Here is a 17,559-nt window from a genome sequence, read left to right as displayed (position 1 = left end):
TTAGAGTTCTTGCATCTGGATAAGGCCCAGATTATGGAAGACTTCCTCCTGATGTACAGTAGCAAAACTAAAGTGACTATTTTGTTAATTAAATAGTCAATTTAAAAAATCTATTTAAAATGTAGCTACTTGGCTCTCTGTTAAATTAAGTCACCTGCAACATCAAGGCATAGTTTAGCAACATAGTAGCCAACTGAAAATACTGAACGCCTTTTCTGTAACACCTGAAGCTCCCCTGATTGTACTGCCCAGTTTTGCTGGAACAATTGCCAAGTATTTGAACTGATTTTTAAAAATGTATTTTAAAAAGGACACCCTCTGCCTTCTTAGATATACAAGAGAAGAAAAATCTCAGCTACACAAATAATGTTGTTCTTCCTACTTTACTCAATGATTTCAACCTTTTCCCCTTCCTGTCCTGTTAAAAGTTTTCTCCAAACTCTTAAATCTGCCCCCCTCAACATTATGTAAATGAGTTGCATGCTTACAACACTTTTTGTCCCATTATACATAACACAATCAAGTACTCCTCTGCTAAAACAAATATAGCCTGTTGTATGCAAACTGGCACACTAGTATCCCAATTGCATAAACATATGGCATTGTATCTGGTAATATACTATGCAACTATTCCCAGATTGGAAATAGAAATATACGGAAAAGCACTTATCTATACAACACCAGCCTTTGCCAAAATGGTCACATATGATATTGATCTTTTTCCTTGAATGTACAAGGAAATCTATTAATTTCAGAACGCCAGACTTCCTCTGTCTCACAAACCAAGATTCTATAAAAAGAACATAATTACATGTCTGTAAGGTTTGGATTACTCTCAAGAATAATATGTCTTTTTCCCCTCTTTTAAATTAACATAATTTCACTGTTATAGGAATCCAATGCTTTTCTTTATAAGATACAGGAAATATAAGAGTCTTTTAAAGTATACTTACTCAGAAATGGACTTTTGTCTTTATGATTTACCTAAGTCCACCTTTTGGGGGCACTAATATTAGTGTAAATATAAGTGTTCAGTATAAATAAAACAGATTACATTGATCAAAATTCAGAAGGAACCCAGAATTATTTCATTATTGATTTCTGCTTGAAATGTTCTGTTCTGGTATTTAGAGGGAAAACCAGTACAACAGAAATGTTCCACCACATTCTTGGTATTATTCGTGGCCAACTCTCACTCCTAGCCTAAGGAATCTAAATTGCCATGCCCACACGGCAACACCATAAACTAGAAAATGAGCATTCTCAAATCACATTTGCTTTCCATATGTGTTGGATTAGTACAACTATGGTATGAATACCACTATCACAAATGCTTACTGATTTTTATGCTTCAAATGCCTTTCTCTAGAAGAAGCGCCAAAATAGGCCACAATAAAACAAACAAACAAAACCCTTAAAGGCACCATTCTCAAATAAGACCACGACAATATACAATAATATAACAGGAAAAGTTCAATCAAAAGCCTTGGCTATGCGGCAGGCTGTTAATTCATCTGAAAAAATGATGCTGTATGTACTGATGCAGTACAGACAGCATCAACCATAACCAGATAGGGAGGGAATTGTATATTCAATATGAATTTTAAAAACTGTGGTAGTATGTAGCTATTTTGTATAGAAATTACTTTTTTATATATTCCCAGAATTAGTTTGCACAGAGAAGTCTTATAACACCCTTATTCAACAATCCAGAGCCCAATGCACCATATATCTGTTTTCAAGTGAGACTAAATTAAGTTGGCCATTAAAAAGCCTACTTCAAAAAAAAATACACTAGTTTCTTTTCTGTGTTGGTATTTATAAAAGATACATACAAGGCCCCTTTTCTTTTACTGGTCAGCCTACTGCTGCTGCATTAGAAACCCTCTTTGAAAACTTCCTGAATTTTAGGAGTTTGCTGGGGGATATGCAAAACCTGTTAGAAAAGCAAAGCCCCCCCCCCCCGTTTTTGTTTTTGTTTTTTATAAAAAATATACAGCAATAAGTTTTTAAAAGATTGGACACTAGGGGGAACTAGAGGAAACTAAAGATTACAATTAGAGCACATAAACCTGCCTTAAAATTGCAGAATGAATTGGATATATTTTTGGATACACATTGGGTATGTTTTTCCACATTTTTAAAAAATTCAAAACATTTAAATACAATCTCCAAAAAATTATACAAAACAAAAAACAACTAAGCAAGACTTACACGAAAAACAGAGTGCATAAAATAAATAAACAAAACAGACACTATACATAATTTCTCCCCCCACAGTTGAATACTGATAAATATACTTCAAAGATAATTCTTTCCTCCTTGTGAAGCAGGCACATAATTTATACATTTATACAACAATATTTACCCAACCCAGTTAGCCTGACATCCATCTATCCACTATGGAAACATAGTTAACAGATAAAACTAACAACTAAAATTAAACTTCAGAACTTCTGTTAACAATCTATTTCTTGTATTTCACATACAGAAAGGAAACACATTGGACATATAGAAGGATATTTTTCAACAATGGAGTCAGAAGTTAATTTTAATAATGTCAATAGAAACGTCTGCCTCTAAAGAGAGACTGTGTCTAAACGATGTCATAGAACAGTGATGGCGAACCTTTTCAGCACTGAGTGCCCAAACCAGAATGCATGTGCATGTGCTGCCCATCTGGTCTTCTGGCTTCCGGCGTGCGCATGCGCAATCACCAGCTGGTCTTTGGGTTCCTAGGGCTCCGGCACCTGCAAAGATCAACTGGCCACGGGAAATCAGAAGAGCATCTGGCGATGGTGTGTGTGCTCACAGAGGGGGCTGTGTATACCACCTCTGGCATGTGTGCCATAGGTTCACCATCACAGCTATAAGAGAAAAGAGAAAAGAAAAAAACCTGACCTGGTTTTAAAAAGATGTTATACTGAAGATACAAAAGAAACTGACTGTCTTAAAAATTAAAATGGATATGCAATGAATAAATCAAAAGAAATACTTGGATACTTTTCATATATTGAACTTATAAAAGAAATGTGAAGAATCTTGTGGGAAGCGACGAAGAAGAAATGAAAAGAAATCACGTTCTACAACATCATGCATAGATGTTTGGGAGATGAAGAACAGAATAGTATTTTATTTTTCATCTATGACATAAAATTTATGGATCCTCCAGCTCCATCTTCCAGCTCCATCTTCTAGGGCGATCTCCTAGAAGGACTGAGGCATTACTTTTATCCAAATCAATGCAATGCAGTGAACCGTTTTGATATAAATTGTATTAACTACTGCTGATCTACCATACTGTAGATATATTAGACTTCAACTCCTCTTGCTACCTTGGCAAGAGTCATGCTGGCTAAATAAAGTTTTAAAGCAGAATGTAACTAATTATGGCCTTGAATCCTCTGTCCATACATTCTTCTTGCAATAACTACAGTGATTTATACAAAGTCACCAAATTATTAACCATTTGACTTTACAAAATTGCATGAGTAAAGACATCTGATAATGAATCATCAGTGTTGACAGTAGGAGTAGTAATTATTGCAGGCAAAGCATGGTTTCCTTTTTCCTTTTTGTTATTGTTCATTCCCACAGAAACATACCCCCGCAATGTATATTTACCACTCAGGTGCCTGGCTGATAGAAAGGAATCAAAATTTTGAAAGCCAGAATGTGGCTGAAATGAAAACAAAGGACTAGGATGTTATTAGAAACCCAAAATTGCAGTGTTGGAGCAACTGGGGGAACAATCACTCCCCAATGCAGAAATCACTTCAAGGAGCCATTCCAGACCAGGTGGTTGGCTTCTGCCATAAGGAGAAATGAACAGCAGTTAAAGCGGGCAGGGAGCACAGAATGGGGAAGGAGAGAACAGTTCAAACTCAGCAACTGGACCAGAACCACATTAATTTCTTAATAATGTCTAAGTAAAAAAAAAACTGTTGAAGGGGGTAGAAGCATTTGTTTTTATTTTTTATTTTATTTTAGTGCTTTACTTTTTTAACATTTACCATATTTTTGGAGTATAAGACGCACCCTTTTCCCCTCAAAAAAGAGGCTGAAAATCCAGGTGCGTCTTATACACTGAATACAGCATTTTTGGCCTCCCGAAACCCCACCCCTTCACCAAAATGGCCTTGCAGGGCATGGATAGCCTCTAAGAAGCTTTTAGAGAGCTCTTGGGGGCTGGGGAGGGCAGAAATGAGCAAAAAAGGCCCATTTTTTGCTCAATTTTACCCCCCCCCCCAGCCCCTCCAGGAGCATTCTATAAGCTTCCTAAAGGCTATCCATGCCTTTTAAAAAAAAAAAAAAACCCGTGAAAAACAGGCCGTTTTTGGAGGTTTGCAGAGTGCAAAAACTTTTCAAGTTCTTGGTGCGTCTTATACTCTGAAAAATATGGTAATTGTTCTCATTGTTAGGCAGTGTCTCTTTAGTTCTAGGTTGCTAAGGGAGAGAAAACACTTCCAGGGCAGAATAGCAAAAGGCTGTTCTTGGGCTTAACCAGCCACAGAGTAACCGTGGGATGCAAGCAGATCTTTAAGGACCAATGTGGTACAAATTATGAGTGAGCTGCATTCAGGAGTGGGCAAAGGGACCCTATGAAGCTGCCTTCCTTAGCCCCTTGAAAATGCATTAATGTTATTTTTAGACTCCGTCTCTGCATCCAGGCACATGTGTACAAAAGAACTCACAAAAAATATTACTGCATATTACTCAGTAACTCTTCCCAATAGAAGCAGGGCAGTTTTAGTGTATCTATTTTCCTTCATAATCCATTACCTGTCATAAATAATACATAAAAGCAGAGCTATTTTGGCCCAGTTTCATTGCTGAAATTTTACTCCAAAAACCCACTTACATTCAATTCCTAATGGCATTTCATATTGAAAATGCAATAAATAAATCCATGTCAAATTCAACACACCAGGAAAACTAAACGTTTATCATTTTTATTTGTCCATTACTTTCCTCTCCACTCCTATTAGTCAGCTTTCAATAAAAATTTACCAGGGCAAAGTATCACTATTCTCTCTTTGAGGTCCAGAAGAAGGAACCTGGGCTAGCGTGTGCTATAATGGATGTTGAAGAGCTGGGCTAGGACTGGGAGACATTCCCTCAGTGCCTTTCTGCCAGTCATTGTCAGCCCATTCTACCTTACAGGGGGAAACTGGATAAGCTGTTCTGTATCATCTGCCTTGGGCTCCTGAAGAAAAATGCAAAATATAAATCTAGCAACAAATTAAAGTGGAAAAGAAAATGAACAACCAGATAAGCTAAGAAACAGCTACTAACAGAAATTATCATGCATCACAAACATTTAAAAGAAGGGAGCAGCAGCAATAAATAGACTGTCAACTCTAAAACAATTGGTGTTAAATTTCTACCATGACCACTATCAGACTCTATTAACAGAGCCATATAACCTGACTGGACAGTCAGTCTGGGTTAGTGGTTAAGGCATCAGGCTACAGACAGGGGGGGGTCGCGAGGTACTCCCACCTTAGGCACAAAGCCAAGCTGGATGATTTTGGGCCAGTCACTTTTTCTCAGCTTTAGAAATTAGGCAAAGGTAAACTACTTCCTTAAAAAGAAAAACCTTCCCAAGAAAACTGCAGGGACTTTTCCAGGGAGTTTCCAAGAATCGGACACTATTAAATGGAAGAAGAAAAGAATACGCTTGTCAGACTGAGCCAAAGGTTTGCTAAATCAGCAAATAAGATGGCAGTGCAATGTCACGTGTACAAAAAGAAAAAAGAAAAATGTTGTAAAATGCAGCACATTTACAGGGCCACTCTCCATGTAAAATGTTTTCAAAACATTTCTCACAGATGCATTGGGAATTACAGTTTCCAGAATTCTCAGTCAACCTGGCCCTACAGTAGTCCCTAGGCAGGAAAAGCTGGCTTTACATTCAAGTCACACAGTTTTGCTATGAAGAAATTAGAAGGGAAAAATTGTCTTTGATCCCTGGCCTAAATTTGTTACTAAACATCTTCAACAGATCCTTGTCTACTGAATATGAAACTACACCAAAATAAGGGTATGGCATAGATCCGTGATGACGAACCTGTGGCATGCGGAGCCATATCTGAAAGCACGCAAGGCATTGACCTATGTCAGCTCCAGCACGCATGTGCACACTGGCCACCTGATTTTCAGCCTTGTGGAGGGTGTAGGGAGGTCGTTTTCGCCCTCCCAATGCTTCAGGAAAGCCTCCTGAAGCCTGGGGAGGGTGAAAAACGTGCCCAACTGGCCCACCAGAAGTTCATTTCTGAACTTCCATTGGGCCATTTTTTGTCCTCCCCAGGCTCCAAGAAAGCCTCTGGAGCCAGGGGAAGGCAAAAAATTGGCTCACTGGAAGTCGGGAAATGTGCTGTTTCCTGCCTCCAGAGGGCTTCCAAGGGGCGGGAAAGGCCATTTTTGCCCTCCCCAGGCTCCAAGAAAGCCATGTGGTATATGCGGGGGGCAGCGGGGTGGGGGGTCGCATGCACATGCACAGGTGGGCACAATGCAGGGGGGGCATTTAATTACAGGTGTGGGCAGATTTTGGCACCTGAGGGAAAAAGCGTTCGCCATCACTAGCATAGATCAACCCAACTACCCCAAAGAGGAGGTCAAAACAGTGTCCTTTACCTACTACTGTTTCAAGTGAAAAGTACAAGCAAGGTCAACTTTCAAATACTCAAGCCAAAATCAAATGCAGATTTACCCATTTTAAATCCCCTTATTCGTGGTTCTAGAATGAATTCTTATTAAGAGCTGAAAGATAATACAGTAAATTGAGATTGGCTACTGGGGAAACCAACACACCACCAAAGGCTGCTAGAGCCTAAATTTGCAAAGCAAACCAAAGCCACCACAATGATTGCAAATCAAGTTCAAGGCCTGTAACTGTCAGGATTAAACAAACCTTATTACAGCGCAGCAAATGAATGAATGTTACAATGCATGAACTCTATCACACATCACTGCCCTAACTCTGAAATGGGAAAAATTCCTATGTGTACTATAAACAGGCTAAAGAATTTTAAGTAATGAGAACCGTGATTGATGTTGATTCCAAAGGTTGCTTTTTCAAGAGGCAACTTGGGCATTCTGGTTTTTCTTTTAAAACATTTCGCTTCTCATCCAAGAAGCTTCTTCAACTCTGATTGGATGGTTCTTCCATTCCCTGCCATCCAGTCAGAGCTGAAGAAGCTTCTTGGATGAGAAGCGAAACATTTTCAAAGAAAAACCCAGAAAGTCCAGTTGCCTCTTGAAAAAAGCACCTTTGGGACAACCATGACCTGGATGATTGAGAATCTTCATAGATTGTTAGATGTTGATATGACTTAGATGTTGATATGACTTAACTACCAGATGCACATTTACTATTAACTTCTTTCCACTTACACCAAACAGGAAGCTTGTTGCAGACAGTGCACAAAAACGGTGATCAAATCCCAGGTTAGGATGTTCATGCAAAACACCTAAATAAACAATATGCTTCCAAGCTGCTCAAAGGAATGCATAAGTCTGCAGCTGTGCCTGTTTCAATAAAGTTTTTGTCAACTGTAAGATCTAAAAAGAGAACGATGTAAACCCTTCTTAAACGAGGCAAGTCAGTTTTTTTAATGAAAACTTTCCTCCTATCCTCCCCCCCCCTCACTTGGGAAATTTGACTTAAAATCATCCAAGAAATATTTCAAATATCTTCAAATATACATGGATAGAGAAATGTTTTAGGAACCATTCTTTGATATATTTTTTAGCATTTCTCTCTCTCTCTCTCTCTCTCTCTCTTTCTCCCTCCCTCCCTATTTTTTTGTTTCACTTGTCCCTAGTTTTTGAAGTGGACCACAAATTTGTATCATCTTTTTCTAAAGAGGAAAATAAAGTGGTTAAGATTGACAAGAATATCTTTCTAAAACCACTTCTGCCTCTAGAATGCCTTTGGGTATTCCTACAGAATATGATCCTGCTGATAATATTCATATTTCTTCTAAAAGAATATATTCCTACAACTCTTATGATCCTGCTCATAATATTCATATTTCTATACATTCTACGTTCTTCAACTTTTCCTTCTTTATATGTTTTTTTTTTACTATAACATCTAATCCAATGAATTTTTCAGAATATTTAATTCTTCAAATGAGCATGGAATTGCAGATTGTTATGCAGCAGAGTACACTTCTTTTTCATTTTTTCCTTTTATGTATACTGAGAGCATATGCACCAAAGACAAATTACTTGTGTGCCCAATCACCCTTAGCCAATAAAGAATTCTATTCTATTCTATTCCATTCCATTCCATTCTCTCTAAGCAACCCAGGTTAGTTTCTATGCAGGCAAACCTGAAAAAAGGGTTGGATGAAAACATAATATAAACTATTTTAAAAATGAGCTCTGTACTGTTCACCAAAAAAAGTGAGCAAAGTTTTAACATATGTTAAGCATGGCATATCATATTTTTCGGAGTATAAGATGCACTGGAGTATAAGACGCACCAAGATTTTGAAGAGGCAAATTAAGAAAAAAAGTTTTTGCACTCTGACGACCTCCCGAAAACAGTGAAAAACAGGCCCTTTAAAAAACAAAGGCACGAATAGCCTTTAGGAGGCTTATAGAGTGCTCCTGGGGGCTGGCGGGCAAAATTGAGCTCATTTCTGCCCTTCCCAGCCCCCAGGAGCACCCTGCAAGCTCCTAAAGGCTATGCATGACCATTTTGGTGAAGGTGGTGGGGTTTCGGGAGGCAAAAAATGCTGTACTCAGTGTAAAAGACGCACCCAGATTTTCACCTTCTTTTTTGAGGGAAAAAGGTGCGTCTTATACTCCGAAAAATATGGTACGTTTGGGCCACCTACAAGCTATTTAGAAGCTATTTTGCTCAAGAGGCAATACAAGCTTGCCTGATTTAAAAACCTAAGTCTTCCAAGAGGCTTGGAGTTGCAACAGAGTTGTCTCCTTTTTGTACATACATCAGCACATTTTTATCAGTCCTTTCATTCAATGGAAACAAAACCTATCCCTGTCCCTGTGCCCATAACTTTATTTCCAGCTTGCAAAGATATCCTTGATAGCCACACGACCTTGTCTGAAAGATATCTGCCAAATATGTCTTATCTTTAAAAAGAAATGAAGAAAAAAAGATAAAAGGTTGGGGCACGAGAGTGTGACTCTTAATTAAACTATTTCCTTTTCTAAAGAAGCTGTTCTTTACCTCCCGGTTTTCAAATAATGCCTAAGGTAAAATCCAAGTGGAGTTTTACATTATTAAGAAAGCATCAGCCAATAGCAAAGGAGGAGTTATCACATACAACAGAATAGCTTCTCTCAGCAAAAAAAAAAGGGGGGGATGGATGGCAGTGATCCAACAGGGACATATTAAATCATCCACTATAGATTCACCATTTTAATCAGTTCTGTAGAGGGGGGAAAAACAGTAACACAGATTGACCCGAATTATGCATTGAGCCATGATATGGCAACTATGCCTGTTAGCCAAAGTAGATGCCTTGATGCCTAAGCAGAAGATGTTTAATTAAAGGAAGAGGGGAGCAGTAGAAGTCCAAGCAGATTCCATCCTGCCACCCTCTGATGAAAAATGGAAACATCTATAGCCAACATGATGATGATGTTATCCATTCAGTCATGTCTGATTCTTGGCGATTCTATGGACCAGGCTATTCACATCTTCCAATCTTGCACTACTTCTTTGAGTTTTTCTATGCTCCTGTTGGTGTCAACTTTAATAGTGTCCATCCATCATGTTCTTTGGCAGCCTGGATTCCTTTTCAGACGGAGTGGCTGTGGGTACCAGCTCCCCGGTTCAGCCAATTAACTCCATCATTGGCCATTGGGGGCATTCAACTTGCCCCCCTGGAGCGGGTGCGCAATTTGGGCGTCCTCCTGGATGCCCGGCTGTCCATGGATGACCATGTGACAGCCGTGGCAAGGGGGGCGTTCCACCAGGTTCGCCTGGTGCGCCAATTGCGCCTACTGGACCGGGACGCCTTACGCACAGTCACTCATGCGCTGGTGACGTCTCGCTTGGACTACTGTAACGCTCTCTACATGGGGCTTCCCTTGAAATGCACCCGGAGGCTACAGTTGGTCCAGAACGCAGCCGCGCGGGTAATTATGGGGAGTACTAGGTACTCCCATGTGACACCGTTCCTGCGCGAGCTGCACTGGCTTCCTGTGGTCTATCGGGTGCGTTTCAAGGTTTTGATAACAATCTTTAAAGCGCTCCATGGCTCAGGACCTAGTTACTTGCGGGATCGTATTCTGCCCCATACATCCCTGCGACCAATCCGCTCGCACAGAGAGGGCCTCCTCCAGGTGCCGTCCACTAGACAGTGTCGGGGGGCGGCGCCTAGGAGTAGAGCCTTCTCTGTGGCGGGCCCAGCCCTGTGGAATGACCTCCCTCCGGATATTAGGAATACCTCTGACCTCCGCTCCTTTCGTATTAAGCTTAAGACCCACCTATTCCAAGTAGCTGGCCTGGCTCAACTTTGATCTAACCATATCGCTCCTGACGGGTTTTTAATTGGGTATTTTAATTATATTTAATTATTTAGGGGTTTTTTAATCACTGTATTCTAATTGTTTTTTATTCATCAGCCGACCTCCTCCTTGTGTATGTCTCGGTATATGTCTCTGTTATATGTTTGTTTTGTCCACATATTTATTTCATATGTTTCATTGTACGCCGCCCCGAGTCCTTCGGGAGAGGGTGCGGCTAAGAAATAAATATTTATTTATTTATTTATTTATTTATTATTTTACCATTAATTCTTCCAGAAACAATTGCTTTCTCCACTGAATTCCCATGCATAACATGGCCAAAATAAGTGAGACGCAGTCTGGTGATTTTTGCCTTCCTGTGACATGTCTGGTGTTATGTTGGTCCAAGGAATATGTAAGAGCCTTCTCCACCACCACCACAAATAAAAGTCAACATTATAACAATACATAATCCAATGAGCAGAACAGGCGCTTGTGTGTCATCACTTTGATAAGGGTTGGTAAGGATTATCAGATACTCTAAACATCTTCCAGCCAATGCCTCCTCTTAACACATTGTCCAAAACAAACTCTCAAGGAGGGAAAGGTAATCCTCACTCAACAACTGCTCTGTTTAGTGACCAAAACTATGACGGTACCAAAAAAGTAACTTTACAATCAGCTCACAGCTTACAACCAACTCACACGACTGTTGCAGCATCCCCATAGTCATGTGATCAAGATTTGGTCACATCACAACCATCAAGCATTCCACAGTCACATCATCACCATTTCCTTGCTTCATAACCAGCTTCTGACAAGCAGAGTCAATGGAGAAGCTGACGGTAAAAGAGAAAGTCATGATCACATGATATCACGCTTAATGACTATGGTGGAAGTGGGGTTGTAAATCCGTTGTGGTCATGTGATGTCTTGTTTAACAGCCTTATCACTTAGGAACATAGTTGCTGGTCCCAATTGTGGTTGCTAAGCAAAGTTAGTGATTTTGATTCTGTTTGGATCTCAGACTTCAGATTAGGTTTATGGATAAACATAGATATGTCCTTCTATTTTTGCAGACTGAGATAGTTTCTGCTTACACCCTAAGTTTTTTGCTGCTTTTTCCCCACCTTATTAGTCAGTAACAAGAGTCTCCCTCTGCGTTAAGCACAGTTTACACAATGACACTTCTATTAAGTCAGTTTATTTAACGATAACTTGCTAAATAAGGAACATTTGAAAAAGATCAGAAATGCTCAGTCATAAACTATTGTTAACAAGCTATCATTGCTGGGGTTTCACAATCCTATAAACCCGAACTAATGGAATCATGTTATAGCTTAGCACATATAAAATCAATATTTATATTCTTGTTGGGTGCATTTTATCATAAGTACAAGTAAGGATGGATCCAAATTACTGCCTTCCTGAAGTTCAGTGAAACTTTACAGCCAATATGTACAGAACAAAGTTTTCTCCAAGGTGTAGACAAAATGAGAAACTTAAATAACTTTCCTGAGAAAGTTATTTAAAGGTTCCGTTTTAAGCAAAACATATTTCAGAATCATTTATTCCCTGTGGAAATCGAAAAAGGTCACTAAGGCTTTTTAATTGTGTTGTTTTTCAACTTTTACAGTTACTGGTTTGGCCTCTTGGATAGTTAGCAACTTAAGAGAGTGTTGTGGTTTTTCATGTAACAAACTAAAATATAAAATGCAATAAGCTGTCTAACAACCAAGCCACTTCACAGATTCTGTTGTGAAAGGATTCGTACATCAAGAATATTAAATCAGCACCTCTTTGTCTTAAAGCACTAAATACATGTCTTTAAAAAATATTTGCAATATTTTTCCCTAATTTCAACCTAGAGGAAAAAGTAGCAACTGAAATGGTTCATCATCCTTTCCATTGTTTCCACTGCTTTACTTCCCAATAAAGGCACCTCTACTATTTTTGAAAAATCCATTTTAGGAATTGTGATCCAAAATAATGGTACAATTCTATAAAAGAGGAAGAGGGGGGAGGGGGAGGGAGGGGAGAGAGAGAGCTATCAAATAGCCATCAAGAATTTATAACAGTATACTGCAGTTGGGAGATCTTTTGTTCCAGAAAGTAGATTGGAGAGCAAAGTATCATTTTTCCAAGGCCTGTTAAAGTGTTACACTTGCAGCACAAGACTTCATTCAGATATCAACCTTTGTACTCTCCTGAATTTCAGATCAGGTTCACAGATCATTTTACAACTTAATGGTTTCACGAGCTGTGTGAAAAATGATCTCACTTTTCAGAAATGGCTTTGTTTTCTTTCTTTTTTTCCTGCTGTATGAATTGCAAATTTTAGAGATCAGATGCTGAAGTTGTGGTTAAAAACTGAACAATAGTTTATCTTCTAAATCAATTAATGCAACATATTGGTGGCAGTTGTTTATTTTCTTCTGTCCAAAAGAGAAAAGCAATTCCCAGTCATTTTACCACTGGGACCTGATTGCTGGGACCTGTATCTCTAGGGAAAATTTTGTATGTAAGTTTTTTACAGCAACAGGTGTTTCTTGCACACACCATTCCCACCCTGCATTCAGAGCCTTTTGGGATCCTTGTGCATACATACAAAATATAAGACTTCTATCTAAACACTTAAAAAAACCAAGGGAATATTATTTGCAATTTCTATAAATATAAAATGCAGCCTTTCCTAATCAGATTCCTTCCAGGTAAGTTGGAAAGCAAATGTAGATTCCAAAATTTCCAAATAGAACATTCAAAGTTGGGTGACTTATAAATGTATTTTATCATCATCCAAGATAGTATGAATATATCACAATGGAGAAAGCTACCCCAGGGTATCACATGGAATACGGAGAAAAGGTGGATAACAGATGTCCAAAAAAAGCAATTGTGTTACCTTTGAGAGATAGATACAATACAATAGCATACCATACAATAGCAGAGTAGGAAGGGACCTTGGAGGTCTTCTAGTCCAACCCCCTGCCTAGGCAGGAAACCCTAGATAGAGAACTGGTTTCCTACTCCTTTAACTCCAAGACAACATTTCACGATCACATTTTATTTACTGGTATAAATAATTTTAAAATTACCAAATTCAAAACTAAATATGAGAAATTTGTTTAGAGGGGTAAGGGAATTTAAAGACATCAACATCAACAGTGATCTGGCCACAGAAAATACAAGAACTTACTGATATGTTAAGAAGCCCCAATTTCTATATGGAAATCAAAACTGCACACAGAAAAATCCCATCAATTTTGGAAAACAGAATTGTATAAACTGGACTAAACTGTTAATATCAATAAATGCAAATTATTACATGGTTCATTTAATTGTAAATACTACAAATTTAAAATAATTATCAGTTTTTTCTTCATTCATCCAATTCAAAATTATCTCTGCAGTTTAAAATAAAGTTTCATAATTTCCTGCTGTTGGTTCTCACCTTGTCAAGGGTGTGCTATACAACAAATTACAATTGTCATGTAAAGACCTCATCTTTCAGCCTTTGACTTCAGCCACTTTGTCTTTTAATTCCAGCAGATAGACTACATTAAGCAGGTGCAGTGAGCAAAGAAAAAAAAGCACCATTCATTCAATGCAAGCACATCTATTTCTAAATATTTTGAGAAAGTCTGTGCTCTACTGGCACAAAGATAAAAAAGTCTTATCTTTTCCCTGACTGCAATAAATCCCAGAGCATTTCCTCTTTCCTTTTTTTCTTCTCTGTTCTGCCTTTGGTCAAGGCTCAGGATTTTTCTTCTCACACCAGTAACACAAGTTACACACTAATCAGCATATTCTGAATTTGTTCTCAGGTGGCATGTTGGTTTAGGGAACATGCAGGTAAAACCCTATCCCTATGAAGAAATTACCTTTGAATAACTTTGGCTCCTCGTGCTGAAACTGTTTTTAATATTTTGCAAGAGTTTAAATTTAAGAAGCACCTAATCCTGGACACAGCCATATGAGAAAACATTAAAAAAAAATCTCCACCTCAATTGCAAATACCAGTTAGTTGGTAAGATTAAATAATTCTTCCCTTCTTTCTTAAATGTCTCCCTTACCTTATTATCCAAGGAAGCAAACTGAGGGAAGAATTGGAAATTATTTTTTTCAAAACAGAAAGAACTTCAACTTTTTATCTGGGTTTTAAAAAAAAGTTTTGCAACCTCTCCCAGCCCAATCACTTCCCTACCCAGAACAAATGCTCCATTTAAATGCAAAGGTGAGTCATTATTTTTCAATAATTGACACCCTTGACTTGTATAATAATCATATATAACATTCATATACTTATGTGCGTCAGTTTCCTTGAACCTGATACTTTCCATATATGTTGAACTGCAACTTCCATCATTCCCACCCAACACCTTGAATAAAGGGAGGAATGCATTGCTCTACGCATTGGGGAAGACTGAAGACAAGAGAATAAAAATCCATTTATTTTACAGTCTGTAACCAACACCCCTCGAGGGCCAATGAATAAAACGCGTCCACATCTTCGAGGATACCAAAAAAAAATATGCTGGCTATAAATGATTTTGAAGATAAATGCTCCTTTTTAGTGGATCCTTTGTATCATGAATCAGATTAGCGCTGGAAGGGACCTTGGAGGTCTTCTAGTCCAACCCCCTGCTTAAGCAGGAGACCCTATGCTATTTCAGACAAACGGTTGTCCCATCTCTTCAGGATAAGAAGAGACTTAAAGCCCTGGAAAGTGCGGCGGCTAAAACCAAACAGAAACTTCTTCCAAGCTTTTTAGAAGACCTCCTTAAACTTTTTTTTGAGTGGGGGGGTCCCCAACCTCCACCTGTCCGACCATCAAACCAGAAATGCCCCGGGGCAATATCGAGAGGGAAGCATCCAGGAAAAGACCCGAAGAAGCTCAAGAAAGAACCAAAAGCAGCAAAGAGACCGGGTGAAACGCGTCGGCCGGGAAAGAGGCGGGCAAAAAAAAAAAAGGTCGGGATGTAAAACAGGGAAGCGGGACGAAAGGCAAGACGCACCAGCGGGTCGGTCGGGAGAAGAGAGAGAGAGAGAGAGCGGAGAGGCTAGTAGTTTCCGCTGCGGCTCCAACCCGGCTCGCCGCCTGCCCCAAAAGTTTTACCTGCCACGACCGTCGCTCCGTCCTCAGCTGATGCCGCCTCAACTCCAGCGCTGCGCTGCTCTGGGCTGGGCTTTCTCTTGGCTCCGCCCTCGCGGTCTCCAGAGCCAGAGGCCGGCTTGCATTGGGCGGAGTCTTCTCTGACCTCACGGAAGACGGGGAGGGAGGGACAGAAAGAGAGAGAGAGTGGGAGAGTAGGGGAGGGAAGCACCGAGCGAGCCCCGGCTGGTTTTACTCAGGACTAAATACCGAGGATTGCTGGGCATGCGCAGACAGAGCAGCGAAGTTTAGCGCGCGCGCGTCCCCCCACACGGCCTTTTTTCCTTAAGCCCCGTTGTTGGACCGCTGATGGAAACTGCGCGCGCAGTGAAGAAGTCTGGATAGTGCAAACGCTGGAAGAAGGGGGAAAGTGAGGGGGGGGGCAGTGTGCGATAGTTGCCGGGCAGAGCATGCGCAGTCGCCTGGCTACCGTCGGCCTTGCTCAGAGGAGGAGAAAATGCGAGCGCTTGTAGGGCTTGGTTGTGCTCCCCCCTCCTCCTGTTCTTGATGATTTTAATTCTCGTTTTCAAGAATAGATTAAATATTCGTTTGCCCGGGCTAGTATAGCAGAGGGTTGGACTAGAAGACCTCGGAGATTCCTTCCAAGCCTTGTGGTTGTAAGACTTGTAGGACTTCTAACTAAGACGCCGCCTGAGCTCCAACGGAATGCAAAACTTTTCCGCCCCATTTTCCCCCTTTTTGCGGGAATTCTACAGGCGTCGAGGTCAGAACGGAGAGTTTAATCGCGGAAAAGAAAGAGATGCAAAGTCGGCTGAGCCGCGCGGGTATTTCTCCACCGCTCCGGTCTCGTTTGTCTCGCAAGGACGTGCAAATACTAAGTTGCATCGTAATTGAATAGAATCCTTTCTTGGCCAAGTCTGGTTGGACCCACCAGGAATTTGTCTCCGGTGCAGAAGCTCTCAGTGTACACACAAGCAACAAGTGATAAATCATCATCATAACCATCATGATTATGGACTGTCAACTGTCAGAAATGGTGTAGTAGAGACTCCTGCTTGGGAAGGGGTGGGGATGGACTAGATGACCTACAAGTCCCTCCCAACTCTATTATTCTGTTATGCTGTCCCTTAAAAAGACAGCCGAGAAATGTTGAGAAAAAGCCGGCTTCCTTTGGCTTTCTTCAGTTTGGAGAAGTCTATGAAAGCAGTTTGTTGGATGGTGAAGATTCCTCTTAATCCAGCTATCTCTGTGTATAGTTTTGTAGGAACTGCAGAAATTGTTACTGTAAGAATTAAGGTAATCTCTCCTAGTGGGAGAGGGGCCGTACTCCAACGAGACCCCAGCCAGACTTAAATGTGACAGGCAAGTAAGTTTCGGACCTCCAAAAGATGTACAGACTTAGGCTGATGAACTTCTACAGAATTGAACAGAATGCCTCCATATCTCCTAATTTGTTTAATGGGATCAAATAGTTAAACGGTAGTATCTTGAGAACACATTATTAAATTGAATATTAACCCCAACTGATTTAAAAACATAAATGGGAGCACCCAAACCTTTCCCAGACTATTATTCCAGAGGTGGATTAGGTATGGGTTAGAGGTGACTAAGGTATGGGATAGAGTGCCCAATTCTTTTTCCCTATGTGCAGTCCATAAATAAGCAACACCCACTCTAATAATGGTCTTGAAATTTACTTGTTCTGTTTAGTCTAAAATTAAGGTTCTCAACATCCCGTTTTGTGGAGACCAGGGTCATGATATATTATGTATTTATTTATCCATAGCTGCTCAATTCAACTAAGTGACTCTGGGTGGCTTAACAAGTCCAAAATCATAACACAATTTAAAAGTCATTAAAACAATAAAAACATCCACAAAGTAAATAAGTACAAACAATAGTCATGATGATTAACCAAATAATAGTAAAGCCAAATAAAAGGGGTCTGAGTCCCA

General features: G+C 39.8%; 1 protein-coding gene across 5 annotated transcripts in view; it reads right to left on the bottom strand.

Moving 5' to 3' along the window:
* The window catches only part of MYO6 (myosin VI), a 127,430-nt gene extending 111,617 nt beyond the window's left edge, over positions 1-15,813 (bottom strand). For 2 of the 5 annotated variants that reach the window (XM_081941330.1, XM_081941331.1), the window contains exon 1: positions 15,608-15,813. The gene's annotated coding sequence lies outside the window, so the exon portion shown is untranslated. Of the gene's footprint in view, positions 1-15,506; positions 15,528-15,607 lie in introns of those variants that run through there. The other 3 variants (XM_081941327.1, XM_081941329.1, XM_081941328.1) reach the window with 2 other exon arrangements.
* Positions 15,814-17,559: the final 1,746 nt, after the last annotated feature.

Source organism: Natrix helvetica (assembly GCF_964273705.1).
Source record: "Natrix helvetica genome assembly, chromosome: 2".
Taxonomy (NCBI): Eukaryota; Metazoa; Chordata; class Lepidosauria; order Squamata; family Natricidae; genus Natrix; species Natrix helvetica.
This window is presented reverse-complemented; position numbering and strand designations above follow the sequence as displayed.